At 30.3% G+C, this 13,091-nt stretch overlaps 5 non-coding genes across 5 annotated transcripts; all 5 read left to right on the top strand.

Annotated features, from left to right (window-relative positions):
• The first annotated feature begins 2,035 nt into the window (after window positions 1-2,035).
• TRNAK-UUU (transfer RNA lysine (anticodon UUU)) lies at window positions 2,036-2,108 on the top strand. Its single transcript has one exon. It is a non-coding gene; the product is annotated as a tRNA-Lys (tRNA).
• A 673-nt stretch (window positions 2,109-2,781) lies between these two features.
• Window positions 2,782-2,854, top strand: TRNAK-UUU (transfer RNA lysine (anticodon UUU)). The gene has a single exon. It is a non-coding gene; the product is annotated as a tRNA-Lys (tRNA).
• A 2,239-nt stretch (window positions 2,855-5,093) lies between these two features.
• Window positions 5,094-5,166, top strand: TRNAK-UUU (transfer RNA lysine (anticodon UUU)). Its single transcript has one exon. It is a non-coding gene; the product is annotated as a tRNA-Lys (tRNA).
• Window positions 5,167-5,566: 400 nt separating this feature from the next.
• Window positions 5,567-5,639, top strand: TRNAK-UUU (transfer RNA lysine (anticodon UUU)). Its single transcript has one exon. It is a non-coding gene; the product is annotated as a tRNA-Lys (tRNA).
• A 2,047-nt stretch (window positions 5,640-7,686) lies between these two features.
• On the top strand, window positions 7,687-7,759 carry TRNAK-UUU (transfer RNA lysine (anticodon UUU)). Its single transcript has one exon. It is a non-coding gene; the product is annotated as a tRNA-Lys (tRNA).
• Window positions 7,760-13,091: the final 5,332 nt, after the last annotated feature.

The following is a 13,091-nucleotide window of genomic DNA, read 5'->3' as shown; positions in this document are numbered from 1 at the left end:
AAGTTTTAAATTCAATCATAATTCAATGACATCTAAGGTTACACCTACAAATGGCTAAAACACTTTAAGCATCTTCACAAATATATTATTCTTGTAATATATGTTAATAATTAATAAAATAAAATAAAAACGAAAAGACTAAGACAATAATCATTCACCAATCACCATGCAAAATAATAATAGAAACACATCTCTATTATCATTAATTTAATTGTTTTGAAAAAATACATTTCACGAAGTTAGCATGGATTCCGTTGTATGCTTTCATATAATTATTTATTTATTTTTCAATTGTATACTGTTATAGACTACCCCAATTGTTCCAATTAGCCCAATCCACTCATTGGTATAAAACGACCCAAGAAGCATTGGCCAAATCCATGGAGCCAGCAAGAGCAAATCTCCCCTTCGACTGAGCACGGCTAATCAGTGGGTCCCCCACAACCAAGGGTTACAGGAGCACGTTGGGCATCCGTTCCCGCCAACGACTAGTTCATTCTGCTCGGCTAGCCAAGACCTAGTCAACGGTTTCCTATATTTTGGGCCCTGGAATTACGGCCAAACCCACAAATATAGCGTGACCCAGTCCACCTCAAAGAGAACCTTATAAATAGCCCTCTACTCCTAGAGGGCAAGGTAATCCAAACTTTGCCCAAACTTCATACTTTCTGTTGTACCTTTGTTCTCTTTCTTACTCTGGCATTGGGGTTCCTTGCAGGTACAACCCCTTTTTTTCTCTCATCCATCACCAAAGATCACTGTTCGTTGTTGGCCACCTGTTCTGCTCAAACCGAACATATACTTTGCATGACTAAAATGGGTTTTAGTAAGAGCAAATAACAAGTCGTCTTAGCTCAGCTTGTAGAGCGCATGGCTTTTAACCGCGTGTTCGTCGGTTCAATTCCCACAGACGGCGTTATATATTTATTTTGACATTTAAGGGCGTTATGCTTTTTTTCTATATTATTTAATGTAATTTATAACTACTTTATTTTTTTACACAAAATATTTTTATATTTATGCTCTGTTTGCCAAGACATAATTTTGAGCTTAATGCTTATAGCTTATAAATTCATATGGCAATTTAGACATGTTTGATAACGGTTTTTTCATCACGAACTTATAGCTTATTTTTCACACGGTGTTTTAACTTATAGCTTATCGTTTTTTTTTCCTTTTTTATCCTTATTATTTTAACAAAAATCCACTTTTATCCTTTATAATTTATTTTAATTTAAAATAAAATTATTATTATTAAATATCTTTTATGTTATTTTACATTTATAAGTTAGTTGAACCGCTAATTTTACCAAACACTTCAATCAGCTTATCAGCTATTAGTCTCAACCATCAGCTATAAGCTATAAGCTATCAATCATCAGCCATAAGCTATAAGCTATAAACAATCAGCTAGCTTATCAGTCAACCGCAATTTTTATCAAACAGACCCTTTAATAGTGTCTCACATTTAAGTCACAAATAACAACTTAATGAATGAATTAAAGGCATATATATTATTTAATGTAATTTAAAACTACTTTATTTTTTCACGCTTACTAATTTTATATTTAATAGTGTCTCACATTTAAGTAACACTTAACAATTTAATGAATGAGTTAAATATTTTCGACACTTTATTACTTTACAAATAAACACAATAAAGAAATTTTTTTTACTATAAATAAAAAAGATGATACAAGTTTTAAATTTAGTCATAATTCAATGACATCTAAGGTTACACCTACAAATGGCTAGAACACTTTAAGCATCTTCAAACATATATTATTTTTGTAATATATGTGAATAATTAATAAAACAAAATAAAAACGAAAAGACAAAGACAATAATCATTCACCAATCATCATGCAAAATAATAATAGAAACACATCTCTATTGTCATTAATTTTATTATTTTGAAAAAACACATTTCAGAAAGTTAACATGGATTCCGTTGTATGCTTCCATATAATCATTCATTTTTTTCAATGGTATACTTTGCATGACTAAAACGGATTTTAGTAAGAGTAAAACACAAGCCGTCTTAGCTCAGCTGGTAGAGCGCGTGGCTTTTAACCACGTGGTCGTGGGTTCGATTCCCACAGACGGCGTTCTATATTTATTTTTACATTTAAGGGCGTGATGCTTTTTTTCTATATTATTTAATGTAATTTAAAACTACTTTATTTTTTACATTTAATATTTTTATATTTAACAGTGTCTCACATTTAAGTAATACTTAATAATTTAATGAATGAATTAAATATTTTTGACACTTTATTACTTTACAAATAAACATCATAAATAAATAAAATTTATTATAAATTATAAAGATGATACAAATTTTAAATTCAATCATAATTCAAAGACATCTATGGTTACTGATCAGTGGTTTTTTACACGTTTATTTAGCATTGATTTTAGTTGTCTTTGATTTATATTGTTAATCGTTTTACTTCATTCTTCTATATTTTATGTTTTGGTTGTGTATTGTACTGTTTGCAGGCTTAAAGGAATAATATTACATATATTATTCTTGTAATATATGTTAATATTAATAAACCAAAATTAAAATGAAAAGACTAAGACAATAATCATTCACCAATCACCATGCAAAATAATAATAGAAACACGTCTCTATTGTCATTAATTTTATTGTTTTGAAAAAAACACATTTCAGGAAGTTAACATGGATTCCGTTGTATGCTTCCATATAATTATTTAATTTTTTTCAATTGTATACTTTGAATGACTAAAATGGATTTTAGTAAGAGCAAAACGCAAGCCGTCTTAGCTCAGCTGGTAGAGCGCGTGGCTTTTAACCACGTGGTCGTGGGTTCGATTCCCACAGACGGCGTTATATAACTTATTAGTGGTTTTTACATGTTTATTTACCACCATTGATTTTAGTGGTCTTTGATTTATATTGTCAATCCTTTTACTTTATTCTTCTACATTTTATCCTTTGGTTGTGTATTGTACTATTTTTACATGTTTATTTACCACCATTGATTTTAGTGGTCTTTGATTTATATTGTCAATCGTTTTACTTTATTCTTCTACATTTTATCCTTTGGTTGTGTATTGTACTATTTGTAGACTTAAAGGAATAATATTACATATATTATTCATGTAATATATGTTAATAATTAATAAAACAAATTTAAAACGAAAAGACTAAGACAATAATCATTCACCAATCACCTTGCAAAATAATAATAGAAACACATCTCTATTGTCATTAATTTTATTATTTTGAAAAAACACATTTCAGAAAGTTAACATGGATTCCGTTGTATGCTTCCATATAATTATTTATTTTTTTCAATTGTATACTTTGCATGACTAAAATGGATTTTAGTAAGAGCAAAACACAAGCTGTCTTAGCTCAGCTGGTAGAGCGCGTGGCTTTTAACCACGTGGTCGTGGGTAGGGGTGGCAAAACGGGTCAGGCCCGCCGGGTCGGCTCGTTTGACCCGCCATTTTAGGCGGGCTGGGCTGAGGTTTTCGGCTCGGTACCTTAAGTTGGCCCGCCCCGCCTAACCCGCTTAAAAAACGGGCCGAGGCGGGGCGGGGCGGGTTTTGCCCGCGGGCTTTTTGTTAAAAAAAATTATTTTTTATTTAGAATTAAAACAACTTTAACTATAAATATAACACTCTTCTCTTAAATTGTAAAAGTTTGAAATAAAAGAACAGTTGTATAACATGCATAATTATTAAGTTGTTAATACATTATCTCACATGTTTTCTTTAGAATTTTAAGTAAATGAGGGATTTGATGAGTCTATAAGTGTGACAAATTTTGGATTCAACTATTAAGGAATCGATTAATATAAAAGTTTATATGAAGTAATTAGTGAGAAAGTTAGGTGTTGATATTTTATGCACCGAGATGTATTATGCGGTGTAATTGTTATCATTGTCTGTCTTATGTAAATTCTTAATTGGGTTTTCTAGTAGCTAGTTTTTAAATAGAATTAGAGTGATATGTATTATTTATTTATTTATTTATTTATTTTGATACGCTTTTTTATTGTGGTCGAGTTTATTTTGTTATAATTGATCTTTATTTGTCTTATTTTTTGAACTGTTTGGACTTAAGACATGTTGAAGTTCTATTGTGCGTTGTTAAAAAAATATTTTATCGACATTTTTGGTAATAATTAATTTTTTTTGTTAATTATCTAGTAAATCAAACTGTAAAATAAAAAAATTAATAAAAATTGGCGGGCCGGCCCGCCAACCCGCCAACTCGTTAGTAAACGGGGCGGGCATGACTTTTGAGCTCGAACACCTAAGTAGGCCCGCCCCGCCCCACCCCGCTTTTGGACGAGCTTAAATGGGGCGGACCTAAACGGGGCGGGCCGCCCGCTTTGCCACCCCTAGTCGTGGGTTCGATTCCCACAGACTCCCACAGACGGCATTATATATTTATTTTTACATTTAAGGGCGTTATGCTTTTTTCCTATATTATTTAATGTAATTTAAAACTTCTTTATTTTTTACATTTAATATTTATATATTTAATAGTGTCTCACATTTAAGTAATACTTAATAATTTAATGAATGAATTAAATATTTTTGACACTTTATTACTTTACAAATAAACATAATAAATAAAAGATTTTTATTATAAATTATAAAGGTGATACAAATTTTAAATTCAATCATAATTCAAAGACATCTATGGTTAGTGATAAGTGGTTTTTTACACGTTTATTTAGCATTGATTTTAGTTGTCTTTGATTTATATTGTTAATTGTTTTACTTCATTCTTCTATATTTTATGTTTTGGTTGTGTATTGTACTGTTTGCAGGCTTAAAGGAATAATATTACATATATTATTCTTGTAATATATGTTAATATTTAATAAACCAAAATTAAAACGAAAAGACTAAGACAATAATCATTCACCAATCACCATACAAAATAATAATAGAAACACATCTCTATTGTCATTAATTTTATTGTTTTGAAAAAACACATTTCAGGAAGTTAACATGGATTCCGTTGTATGCTTCCATATAATTATTTAATTTTTTTCAATTGTATACTTTGAATGACTAAAATGGATTTTAGTAAAAGCAAAACGCAAGCCGTCTTAGCTCAGCTGGTAGAGCGCGTGGCTTTTAACCACGTGGTCGTGGGTTCGATTCCCACAGACGGCGTTATATAACTTATTAGTGGTTTTTATATGTTTATTTACCACCATTGATTTTAGTGGTCTTTGATTTATATTGTCAATCATTTTACTTTATTCTTCTAAATTTTATCCTTTGGTTGTGTATTGTACTATTTGTAGACTTAAAGGAATAATATTACATATATTATTCATGTAATATATGTTAATAATTATTAAAACAAAAAGACTAAGACAATAATCATTCACCAATCACCATGCAAAATAATAATAGAAACACATCTCTATTGTCATTAATTTTATTGTTTTGAAAAAACACATTTCACAAAGTTAACATGGATTCCGTTGTATGCTTCCATATAATTATTTATTCTTTCAATTGTATACTTTGCATGACTACAATGGATTTTAGTACTAGCAAAACACAAGCCGTCTTAGCTCAGCTGGTAGAGCGCGTGGCTTTTAACCACGTGGTCGTGGGTTCGATTCCCACAGACGGCGTTATATAGTTATTTTTACATTTTTTTCTATATTATTTAATGTAATTTAAAACTACTTTATTTTTTTACACTAAATATTTTTATATTTAATAGTGTCTCACATTTAAGTAATACTTAACAATTTAATGAATGGATTAAATATTTTTGACACTTTATTACTTTACAAATAAACATACTAAATAAAAGATTTTTATTATAAATTATAAAGATGATACAAGTTTTAAATTCAATCATAATTCAATGACATCTAAGGTTACTGATCAATGGTTTTTACACGTTTATTTACCATTGATTTAATCGTCTTTGATTTATATTGTCAATCGTTTTACTTCATTCTTCTACATTTTATGCTTTGGTTGTGTATTATAATACTGTTTGCAAGCTTAAAGGAATAAATCGAGACAAATCAATGCGAAAAAGTACTAAAAGGGGAGTTTTGAAGGAAGTGAAAAATCATGCTACATGAGGTATGATACGACCACCTGTGTCACTTGAAACCGGCCGTGTTAGGATGAAGCGTGGCTAAGAAAATGCAACAGAGATGAAAGTCAGGGGGCTGACACGGCCCGCGTCAGCAAGTGTGAGATCTGAAAAATTTTCAACATGTTTCTCTTCGTGACAAGCGTGTAGTATTTTGATCATAACTAGAGCTTCGTAACTCAGAATGACGTGGGACTGGCGGAAAATATTCACTAACGAAAAAGGGCTACAACTTTAATGAAGACATGAAAGCCAAATTATGAAGTTAGGGGCTGACACGGACCGTGTCAAGAGGCCTGAGACAAAAAAACAAATTTTAAAATGACAGAAGTTTGACATGGGTGCGCGTGTTGGCTGACACGGCACGTGTCAGCATGTAACGTTGATTTCATGATATTTTCATATTTTGTCCATGAGTTAAGCTGTAGGGGTGTTTTTGGTATTTCCAACAAACTTAAGTGAGTCTGCACTATTTAGAAGAGTTTTGATGATGAGTTAGGGATCTTTTTTGGCACACGAAGAATTATAAGATTGAGGATTGAAGTTTATGCAATTGGGGAAGAACGGAGAACTTTCATGAGCGGAAGCAATTGAAGATCAAAGTTCATCATCCATATTGTAATGTCTTTATTTGATATTTGTGTAATTTCTTTGAATGATATGAGTAGCTAAACCCCCAATGCAAGGGGGTGTCTTTGATTAACATCTGTAATGACTTTGATTTCTCAATTTCAATAATCTATTTGTCTTTCATATTCAATTTAATGGTACAATATTTCTAAAGCTTTCCTTGTCGGACCAACAGGATTGATGTATGACTAGCACTTAGATTGGACCGCCAGTGTTAGGGTTTTTGTACAATTATACTATAGTAGATATTGCCTAGGAATAGGGATATCTTATAGTAACCGGAACGTTGTTGATAACCCAATTGCTTAATTTCATCATATTTCGCTAAGGAATTAGGATTTAGGATGAATGATTAAAGGTTTGCTCGCTAAGGAATTAGGGGTAAACATTCTTGGAAACCGGTAGTTGATGATTAATTAGTTGTTATTAAAATAAGGATTCAGAGTTGTTACATGTTAATGCACACACTTACCCTGACATGTTACTCATATTTGGCCAAATCAATCTTTTACTTTTATTTGCAATTTAATTCATAATCTCCAAATCCAAAACCTCAAAGGCTTTTGTTTAATTGAATTGAAACATAACACTATAGCATCACGCAGTTCGTGAGATCGACATTCGGAGATTTTCCCAGTACACTTGATCAGTTACACCTACAAATAGCTAGAAAACTTTGAGCATCTTCAAACATATATTATTCATGTAATATATTTTAATAATTAATTAAATTAAATTAAAACGAAATCACTAAGACAATAATCCTTCACCATGCACAATAATGATAGAAACTCATCTCTATTATCATTAATTTTATTATTTTGAAAAAACAGATTTCACGAAGTTAATATGGGTTCAGTTGTATGCTTATATATAATTTTTTTTTCAATTGTATACTTTGCATGACTAAAATAGATTTTAGTAAGAAAAGATAACAAGCCATCTTAGCTCAGCTGGTAGAGCGCGTGGCTTTTAACCACGTGGCCGTGGGTTTGATTCCCACAAACGGTGTTATATGTTTATTTTGACATTTAAGGGTGTTTTGCCTTATATATATATATATATATATATATATATATATATATATATATATATATATATATTTAAAACTACTTTATTTTTTTACACTTAATATTTTTATATTTAATAGTTTCTCACATTTAAGTAACACTTAACAATTTAATGAATAAATTAAATATTTTTGACACTTTATTACTTTACAAATAAACATAATAAAGAAAAGATTTTTACTATAAATAATAAAGACATACAAATTTTAAATTCAATCATAATTCAGTGACATCTAGGGTTACACCTACAAATAACTAGAACATTTTGAGCATCTTCAAACATTTATTATTCTTCAGAGTCAGAACCTGTAAGCAAGAGCTACACACTAGATAGAAACCGTTAGAGTACTAAATTGTTCTCTAAGATATCGTGTAATGTTATTATCAAAATATTAGGCTAGATGCAGAACCAAATCTTGTTCTTACACATTCTCCTGGCCATTGAACTATCATACACCCAACTGCAGTAGACTCATGCCTCAAGCACACCCAACGATTCCCTGCATTCCATGCTTAAAAGATAGCGAGGTCATTATTCCTCTTTCATATATATATATATATATATATATATATATATAAGGGATATTCTTACTCCAGGAGTAAGTTATCAAGACTTACTCCTCATCATGACCATTGATTCTTTTCAATCTAATGGTTAAAGTTAATAAGTAATTAAATATGGAGAGAGAAAAATAATACTCATTAACTTTAACCATTAGATTGAAAAGAATCAATGGTCATGATGAGGAGTAAGTCTTCATAACTTACTCCTAAACAAGAGAAAATACTGAGGTTTAATATGTGACCCACGATCCATTCACTTTTATCTCCATCTGCATCACATCCTCCTGTTTCACATAGTACGTATGGACCCATCGCACCCATAAGGTGTCAGCCTTACTACATAAGTTCCATAGAAGTCTGCTTATACACACTTTATTCCACAGCTGCAAGTTTATAATGCCTAAGCCTCCATTTTTGTTAGGTGTACACACCCTGTCCCACGCCACCAGAGCTTTTCTTGTCACCTTATCAGTACCAGACCAAACAAAGGACCTGCACATGGCTTCAAGTCTTTTAATGACCCCTTTAGGAAGCGGTAAGCAACTCATCCAATAGTTAACACACCCAAATACGACAGTGTTAACCATTTGCACACGACCAGCATAGCTAAGTAACTGGGAGCTCCAATGTTTCATCTTCCCTCCAATTTTATCAGCCAGTGCCATACATTGAGTATTAGATAGCTTCCTACTAGTAAGAGGACTCCCTAAATACTTGAAGGGAAAGGAACCTCTACTGAAACCTGTGATATCTTCAATACTAGTGATTCCACTCTCATCCATCCCACCACAGTAGAGTTGGCATTTGTTTGGGTTAGCTTGCAGCCCTGTTGATATGGAGAACTCCTTGAACCTGTCCATCATCATATGCACAAACACATTATCCCCTCTTGAAAAGAGTAGGAGATCATCTGCAAAACTCAGATCCACAAGTTTCAGCTTTTCACAATAGCTATGGAACTTAAATTCAGGGTTAGTATTAAGGCATTCCAGTTTTCTATGTAAATATTCCATAATCACCACAAAAAGCAAAGGAGACACGAGGTCTCCTTTCCTTAGGCCCCTGGCTGCTCTCATACTCTTTGAAATGCTACCATTAATGTTGAATTGATATGATACAGTTGTCACACCAAGCATGATCCAGCTAATGAATTTCCTAGGAAACCCCACTTCTGCCAGAATACACTGCATAACCTTCCAGTCAACTGAGTCATATGCCTTCCTAATATCCATTAGAACCATCACTCTTGTCATACCTCCTTTCCTAGAGTATCCTCTAATGAGCTCATACGCCAACAATATATGGTCATGAATTTTCTGCCCTGGCACAAAAGCAGCCTGATTCTTGCTTATAATACTCCCTAGAACCTTGCTCATTCTGTTGGCCATAACCTTAGATATTATTTTGTAGACTGTTGTGCAACATGAAATAGGTCTAAACTACTTGATGGTTTCTGCTTTATCATGTTTTGGAATCAGAGTAACAAGAGTTTTGTTAACTCTTTCATCCAATTTCCCTTCCTCAAAGTAGGCTCTCACAGTTTGCATCATATCATCTTTCACCCGTTGCCAAGAGTTTTTGAAGAATTTCGACCCGAAGCCATCAATACCAGTTAGCTCACCGATAACAATTGGTTTCTCATAAACTAAGGAAGGTGTTATCCACTCAATGTCCCAAACAAGAGTCTCATCTTTTCACCTACTTATGTTTCCACACTTTCCTCACGATCAAATGAATTTTTTATTAATTATAATAAATATTATTTGTTGAGTAAAAAATCTAAATACTATATATTTTCTAAATATATTTACACATAAAATATATTTGTTGAGTATAAAATATGAATATTTCTATTCTTTTCAAGTCTTCAATTATGACAATAAGATAAAATAATTAATATAATTTTTAATTTTATATAAGCTTTAGAATATATCAAATTCGTAACTTTAGAAAATTTTTATTTAATTTTTTATTATAATATTTTCTCGTTTAAACATTTTGGATTATTCAAATAATTTAATTTATAATTTTATAATTTAATAACTAAATCATTGAAAAAAATTAATATTGTTAAAAATTTTAAAGTAATATTATTAAAAATTTTAAAATAATAATATTTTATAATTAATCGATTTATTTATAATCAAAACTAAATCCTTATCTTTATGATACAAAAATTTAAGAAAAGATTGTTTATTTCCTAAATTAGATGTTAGATATCAGCAAAGTTATCTTTATCCTTATCTTTATGATGGATGCATATACACAATAAAGACAAAAGTGGATGGTAAAAAAATAACAAAAAATTAAAAGCTCCAACGAATTAAAGGAAAAACCAATGAAAGGAACAGCATAAACAACTATTATTTATTTTGGCATATTTTACAATTGTTTAGGACACATGTGGGCTAAAGCCAAGACAAAGGGCAAAATAGAAAGCATATTGTACCTCTCTTTATTCCATTGCTTTTTAATATTATCACCATTATTTCATAGTTGGATAGATCATTATCTCAGGAGAATCATGCGTTTAACTTTAAAATACTCGAATATAAACAACAGATTTATTTTAAAATCTAATTTTGACCAAAAACTTTAACTATATTATTTTATAACTATAAAGGATTATTTTTTTGAAAACAAAATTATCCATTTTTTTGTTTGAATCCATTATGTAACTAATAATTTATCAATTTATCCCCTTCAAATAAATTCAGTTATTCAGATAATATTAGTGGTGTCTAATATGTTGGACATGAGGGAGGGAATGTATTGAGAAAAAAAATCTTCCATTGCTTAAACATTGATTAAACATATTCATATCCGTTAATATATTATATAAATTATTTAAATATTATTAGTTTATTATATCTTATCTTTTCGGCTTCTAAAAAAATTTTATATATATATATATATATATATATATATATATATATATATATATATATATATATATATATATATATATATATATATATATATATATATATATATATATATATATATATATAAAAGCTTAAACATTGATTAAACATATTCATATCCGTTAATATATTATATAAATTATTTAAATATTATTAGTTTATTATATCTTATTTTTTCGGCTTCTAAAAAAATCATATATATATATATATATATATATATATATATATATATATATATATATATATTTAAGTTTTTTCGTCATTTTATATTTAAGTTTCGTACAAATTATATTTCGTCATTTTATATTTAAGTTTTTTCACTACTCAAGTCTTTACTTCAACAGTTCTTCCGGCCAACCAATCAGTACTGACATTCTTCTGTATCAGTGTCTCTTTTTTTACTCCTTCATTGTCCGCTCTTTCACCATAACTCTCAATCACAATATCTTTTATTTGTTTTTGATTAAAAATGAAATGTATGGATATTATGTTTGGATGTTATTATGTTTTGGTGAAAAAGAATGATTAATATGATAAAGATTTGTTGTTAAACAGAGAGTGAATTGTATGGATGCGATGTGATGATAAATTTTTGTGTTTTTAAAAGAAGCTAAAATTTTTTATTAATATTTTTAAAAACAAATGTTATCCATGGATATCTGTAAATATCCACGAATATTTTAAAACTCGCGGATTACCCGCTAAGAGGATATTCGCACGGATATGGGGCGGATATGGATATCATATTTATCCAACGGGAAAAACACGAATATCATAGTATCTGCCCCCATGGATATCCATTTACATTCCTAAGATAGACGGATTTTTAATTCTAATTTATTAGAATATGTAAATATCTTTTATATTTAACAAATATGTTTTCTTAGCAAATCAATCTCATTAATCGAGAGATTACCATTACAATTCATTAACTTCTTGATAACTCAGATTTCTAGAATATATACATGATTATTATTGATAGTCAAGAAAGCTTTAGTTTCTAACCTTATCCTTTTACATTCGCCGTCGACAATCTCTTTCTTTCCTTTCCTCTAACCATCGGCCAAAATTGCCTTCATCATACCACATGATTGAATCTAATACTCCCTCTCCAACCACTTCCTCCCAACCAAAATCATCATTGTTCCTTACTCAAACTCATACTCGTATCACTCATGTTGCCCTCATTGTCCTTAATATAGCCAACATAATCAAAGTTAGGCTATATATGAAAAATAGTCAATATAGTATATGCCCATAACTCTTTAAGATATATTCCATAGTCTACCAAGTGATTGACCATAGCATTCCTCTTAATGGATGATACAAATACTCTTTATCTCAAATAAACTAACTCTAAACTTTGGTTGTGTATTGATGGAGTTGTCCTACAATGGATCTATGAGACTAAATCTAATGATTTTCTCAACACAAACATCAAACTTGATTCAACAATTGAACTCTCTCGGTGTCGACTATTTGAAGAAAAAAAAATTGAGAACAAGAATTTAAGGGCACTCTATTTGGAAAATAATTTTCTCGAGTGTAGATGGAAAAATTTCCTAATGCTTTGTCATATTGTCAACATCTAAAATCTCTCTCTAATCAATTATCTAACAATGGTGCTCCTGTATCAAACAAGTGACTGGTACTCCCACTTATTTTCCTATTGATTGATTCTTATGCCACCATCTGATCATAAACTTGACATGGAGACAAATCTTACATCTTTCTATAAATCCTGCTCAATGATCATTTTGGAGGAAACGACAAGGGTGAAAAGGA

The sequence above is a fragment of the Vicia villosa genome, linkage group LG4, assembly GCF_029867415.1.
Source record: "Vicia villosa cultivar HV-30 ecotype Madison, WI linkage group LG4, Vvil1.0, whole genome shotgun sequence".
In the NCBI taxonomy this organism is placed as follows: Eukaryota; Viridiplantae; Streptophyta; class Magnoliopsida; order Fabales; family Fabaceae; genus Vicia; species Vicia villosa.
This window is presented reverse-complemented; position numbering and strand designations above follow the sequence as displayed.